Raw genomic sequence first — 6,527 nt, forward strand, 5'->3', positions numbered from 1 at the left:
GGATCAATAGAGTGTTGTTATTATAACGTCTAAAAAGTATGATGGTCTGTCGATAAATCAATAAGAAAATAAATGAAGTCGTTTTCGCGAACACGCCGAATTATAACTATAATTTCGTTCTCCATTTACATGCCCGTAGTGTCTTTAACCGGCTGCACAAACTGGATCCGCCTCCATTACGACACAACTTTGCCCTTATTGGCTTAAGAATTTAGTCACATACATGACGTATATCTGCTATTTCTCCCGAGAAGCAGGTAAAGCAGTGGTAACTGCTTTGTAGTTAATTTACCTGGTAAAATTAAGTTTAAATAAATGATATAAATACTGTAATAGTACTCGTGAGCTTTGTTTATTTGTTATTAGTTATTGTAATGTTGCGCTGCTTTATTTGTTTAATCGTCTAGTCTGTGGAGACATTCAAGTTAATCAAATAAGAATTGCACTGTACACTGTACATGACCATAAAAACTTTGTATCCTTGAAATAAATGTTTTTGATCTTTTCCTTGGCAGTTATCTTTTTACACAGGGCCTCTATGTACACGATAGTTTTTTTTTTCACGACTAACAGTATGGATCAGGAGTTGGTTATTGTAAAAGAAGTAATGTGCATGCAGGTGATATTTGTATAGATTTATCCACACCCTTGTAGCAGTGCTGCCATTGCAGTCAGATCTCGCAAACTAGGAGTATTAGTTGTCTTTATTTCTCTTTATTTCTTGACGCCAACCCTCTCCATTAATCCGGGCTTGGGACTGGCACCTACCTGAGCTGGCTTGCTCCCTTAAGTGGCTGGGTTAGGCTAAACTATATATATATATTTACCAAGACTACAATAAAACATCTCGAAATGTGTAGTCTAGCAAAACGCAGTTTAAAGAAGGTAGCCTACCTGGCGAAATTGCAAACAAATTAAGGGCGTTAGGCAGCCTTTAGATCCTACCCATCATGCACTGCAGTTTTTTGCTAATTCCTCAAATGGAAAACTGTCCATCCATCCATCCATTTTCCAAACCGCTTATCCTACTGGATCGCGGGGGGTCTGGAGCCTATCCCGGAAGCAATGGGCACGAGACAGGGAACAACTCAGGATGGCGGGCCAGCCCATCGCAGGGCACACTCACACACTATTCACTCACGCATACACTCCTATGGGCAATTTAGCAACTCCAATTAGCCTCAGCATGTTTTTGGACTGTGGGGGAAACCAGAGTACCCGGAGGAAACCCCACGATGACATGGGTAGAACATGCAAACTCCACACACATGTGACCCAGGTGGAGACTCGAACCCGGGCCCTAGAGGTGTGAGGCAACAGTGCTAACCACTGCACCACCATGCTGCCCCCTAAATGGAAAACCATTAAATACAAAAGGAAAACAAAAGTGCTGTAAGACTGTATACTTATGTGTATGTTAGTAAAGGCTGTAGCTGACACAACGGACCCCACTAATTAGAAAGGGGTAATTGTACACATGTGGCATCCAGTATGTTCTTCTATAACAGTTTTTAAAAAAAAAAAAAAACTCACATTACACAAATTGGCACTATCAAAACGAGGATTATGGGGAAAATGGGGACTGTGATGGAGATTACATACACGTAGGCATGGTATTTAGTTTTTTTTAATCTGGTCACCTTCCAGAGTAATTGTAAACTAAAACCATCTTCACCCTATTTGATTCTTTATAAATGGACAATCAGTCGTGCAGTAAATGGGGGTATAGAGAGACACAGAGCTTGTCTAACAAGAAACCCTGGGAAGCTAACATTAATAGGGTGGGTATGGATAGCAAAACCATTGATACAGATTACAGATTTATATCTCACCTGAACCCTGGCGGGCTCCGTGCCAATAGGGGTTGGGATTAGGGTTAGTTAACTTAAGTAGTAATATTGATGTGTATATTCTCCTATTCTCCAGTCAGTGAATCGTGAAACGTAATGTTAATATGTTTCTATACCTATATGTTCTGCTTAAAAACCCATAAAGGCAAGCACAGTGTTTAGACATTCTGTTACTTAGACTAGTAAACACTAAGATCCTTCAGCTTTCAATTAACCTGACACAACAGTCTAAACAACAAATGTGTGCCATGTCATTTGTCATCTTTACATCTTGTATCCTTTATATGGTAATTGGATTTTCAAGGTGGAATTGCAGGTCGATCATTTTAAGGATCTAGATGTAAACCTCCCTGGTGTTGCTTTAATATTTTTTTTGCACAATTTGCTTCACACACTTCCTCCAGCAGAGAAGCTTACAATACTACACCCCACCAAATGACTGGATGATGCCTTTTTATTTAAGGTCTGGCTGTGAGCCTCGATTACCGATACACTATCTTCAGGCTCCTGCCGGGATCAGTCAGTATGGTGGACCTTTGGAGGAATGGGTACAAAACCATCAGGAAAGTTTGCAGGTGCTTCAAGAGTATGTGAAGGCTTAGTTGGAGGAACAAGCCACACCACGAAATCGGAAACACAATGAGTTGGTTAATGATTAGGGGTTTGATGAAGGTCAGCTGGTGTGTTTGCGGAACCATGTTCGAGGTAAAATACAGGATCATTGGGATGCCTGTTTGTATATGGTAGTTCGGTGTCCCCAAGATCAGGGTGCAGTTTACTCTGCAACTCCAATGGAGGGGGACGGGGTTGTCCGTCAAGTTCACCGAACAGAGTTGCGTCCAGTACCACAGGGGGTTGTTATGTCAGGGGAAGATGTTCTGGTAATGTCTCCTGAGTCTGGGTTGCCCACAGGGGCAACAGAAATGGAATCGGATGAGGACTCTGTGGTTTTACGGGGACAGGGCTGGTGGGAGGGGTCGCAATAGAGCATCCACAAGTAGGCCTCGTATAATGGAGGAGGTTATGTCCCCCCCGAGGTGTAGAGACCAGTTAAACGTTCGGTGAGGTCCACCACTGGTCATCATACCAACCCTTATAAGTTACCACGGTCAGTGAATGATCGTTCGGTTGGGGAGGAAGACCAGTGGTTTGGGGATAGAATTCTTAGCTGTGATCGTTGGGTCATCAATTTCATTTTGGGGGATGGATTGTAGCCAGGCAATTATAGGCAGGTATAGGAACTGCAGTTCGGACTGGAGGCATAGCCGGGGCGAGATGGCTGTGCATGTTCCGATGGTAGGGCATATTGGCAAAGGAGCAGGCACGGGAAAGACAGGCAGGGTCCTGATAGATTTGGTGGAGCATCGGCGGGCATATTGAATTTGCAGTGTAGCAGCCTTTCTGTTTGCTTGTTTCAGGGGTGAACAATCTTATCCGCAAAGGGCCGGTGTGTATGCAGGTTTTCGCTGCAACTCCCTAATTAGATTTCTAATTAGAGGACTGATTAGCTGAAGAGTCCTCATACCTGGTTTTGAAGAGCTGACCTAAAGGTTACCCCAAAAACCTGTTTTTTTTTTGTTTGAATGGGGCAGTGAGTCATGGGGTAAACTACTGTTCTTTAGGGGTTTTCAAGGTGGAATTACGGGTCGATAATTTTAAGGATCAGGTTGTAAACCTCCCTGGTGTTGCTTTAATATGTTTTATCTGAGGTTGTATCGTGTATTATCAAGCCAGCCGGCTTAGTGGCCTCGGGAGCGGGGTTTAGTGGGAGCAGCTGGCTAGTTTTATTTTCTTTTTTGTTTGTGTCTTTTTCTTTGTTGTATGTATATTTTGGGTTCATTATTAGGCAGGCTGGGCCTTTTGGCACCTGTAGTCTGGGTGCTGGATTGCCCATAGGGGTCTTTTTTATTGCTGTGATTTGCTGTGTCATTCACTAGTGTGATTTGTGCTGGATGTGTTTTTAAGGTTGTGCTGTGGCGTGTACCTGAGCAAACTTTGGGCAACCTGTTCTCTTGTTGGCTTTATTGACAAAGGGTGGATTAGTCTAATTACGGCCTGCTACAAATAGCTGCATATAACGTATAAAAAAAATCACCTTATGGGTGCTCCGTAGGGTAGCAAGATCTTGAGTTTTTTTTACAGTACTCGGGTACGTTTTAAAATTTTCGACCAATCAGCAAACATTATTCTGACAGCATAGCTGGGAAACCAATGAAAAGTGAGTGCAACGTTCTAGAACTTGACTTCGGGTTGACGCTCCCTATAAAAGAGCTGGGTACTGCTTCAAGGCGTTCAGTTGGCGCTACCTCCTGATAGAGTAGCACTGTACGGCTCTTGTTCCGTAAAACAACATCAAAAGGATGAAAAAAAAAACAATATTTAAAGAAGACGAAAAAAATCTATTTTTAAAGAAGACGAAAAAAACATCGTCTAAAAAAATAAGCCAAAAAAATAATATCCGAAGAAGGAAAAACATGCAAAGTAAAAAAAAACAAACAAAAATAAAAAACAATATCCAAAGAAGAAGGAAAAAAACATCCAAAGGGAGAAAAGAAGAACTGAAGGGCCAACGAGGTAGGAGGAAATACAAATTTCGTTTCAGCACCGTTGGAGTGCCAAGCCGTGAAAAGCATTTGGCCAGAAGACAAGGTAAGTGTTGTATCTGTTATTTTAAAACTGCGCTTTTCAAAATGCTGCTTTATAATCGTTTGAGATCGTTAGCCAGTGTGACAGCTGAAGGCTTTTTGAGTTTACCAACATAAAGTTTTATTTCTGTATTAGGACATTGTCAGGAACAATGATGTGTTCATCGCTATGATGTGGTCAAAAAGCGATGCATTGAATCTTAGAAACATTTGTGATTTTTCAAACGATGCTTTTCCTTTTATTTAATCAGTAAAATTTCCATCGGTTTTATATAGTGCCCCTTGAAATATGTCTTTAGCTCATTTTCCGGGCATTTTACTAGAATGCATCCTGAGAAATACACAAGCTCTGCTGCATTTCCGTGCCTCGATGTTTAGTGCCGAGTATAATTGTTGCAGTTGCCTTTTATATATTCCATGAGACCTGTTGGTACCAAGAGAAGTGTGAGACTGTCAGGGTGAATTTATCATACAATCGCACGCATAAATACCTGAGGGTTGCCAGTCCTTTTGCGTTGTTACAGGAGGACTAGAGCTGACGAGTGTGTTTCTACACACTATCAAGGGCATTGTAGTACAGTTTTCTCAGGTGGGAGAATGCTGCCGATCTCCTATTTGACAATACAGCCCTTGATATATTAGAATATTACAGAACTAGAAGCCTTTTGCAAGGAAGAATGTGAGAAAATCCCAAGTACAAGAACTGAAAGCCTTTCAGCTGGCTATAAGAAGCGCTTGTAAGCTGTGATATCTGGCAGAGGAGGTGTTACTAAGTACTGATTACGTAGGGTGCCCAAACTTTTGCAGAGTGCCATAATAATGTTTTTATTTTGTAATTTTGTTCAATTTATGGCATAAAAAGTAACTATTCATCAATGTTTGCTGAAAATATTGTGTATTTTTCCCCCAGTTCCTAAAGAGACTGTATTAACTGATATTGTTGCTTTTGTAATTGAAAAGATGTTATTTGTCAAGGGGTGCCAAACCTTTGCATAAGACTGTACACAGTGTGTGTATGTGTTTATGTGAGTGTGTGTCTGTGTGTGTGTGTGTATATATATATATGTGTGTGTGTGTATATATTTCTGTATATGCATGTGTATATATATATTTATATATAGTTCACACACATTCAAACTTATTTGAATACACATTCAAAATTATTTTTATTATTATTATTTTCGTTTTTTTTTTTTTTGTGTTTTAAAATTTTTTATTTTTGCAATGGAAATAAAAATAAAGCAGTCCTCCGTAGAGGAGGGGTGGTGGAGGGAATATATATATATATATACATATATATAAAATAATTGTCACACAACTGGGGTGACATGCCTATCCTGCTCACCCAATTTTAGTGCACTTTAGTTATGCATAATGACCTTCTAGTCTCGATACACCCATATATATATATGTATATATATATATAGTTTTTTTTGTTTTTTTTTTTGCAATAGACAATAAAAATAACGCAGTTCTCCATAAAGGAGGGATGGTGGATGGAATATATATATACATATATATAAAATAATTGTCACACAACCTGGGTGACATGCCTTGCCTGCTCACCCAGTTTTAGTGCACCTTAGTTATTCATAATGACCATCTAGTCTCGATACACCCATATATATATATATATATGTACATATATATATAGTTTTTTTATTAGCAATAGAAAAGAAAAATAACGCAGTTCTCCGTAAAGGAGGGATGGTGGATGGAATATATATATATATATATATACATTTATATAAAATAATTGTCACACAACCTGGGTGACATGCCTTGCCTGCTCACCCAATTTTAGTGCACTTTAGTTATCCATAATGACCATCTAGTCTCGATACACCCATGAATATATATGTATATATATATATATATATATATATATATATATATATATATATATATATATATATATATATATATATATATAGTTTTTCTGTTTTTTTTTTGCAATAGACAATAAAAATAACGCAGTTCTCCGTAAAGGAGGGATGGTGGATGGAATATGTATATGCATATATATAAAATA

Source organism: Brienomyrus brachyistius, chromosome 9, assembly GCF_023856365.1.
Source record: "Brienomyrus brachyistius isolate T26 chromosome 9, BBRACH_0.4, whole genome shotgun sequence".
In the NCBI taxonomy this organism is placed as follows: domain Eukaryota; kingdom Metazoa; phylum Chordata; class Actinopteri; order Osteoglossiformes; family Mormyridae; genus Brienomyrus; species Brienomyrus brachyistius.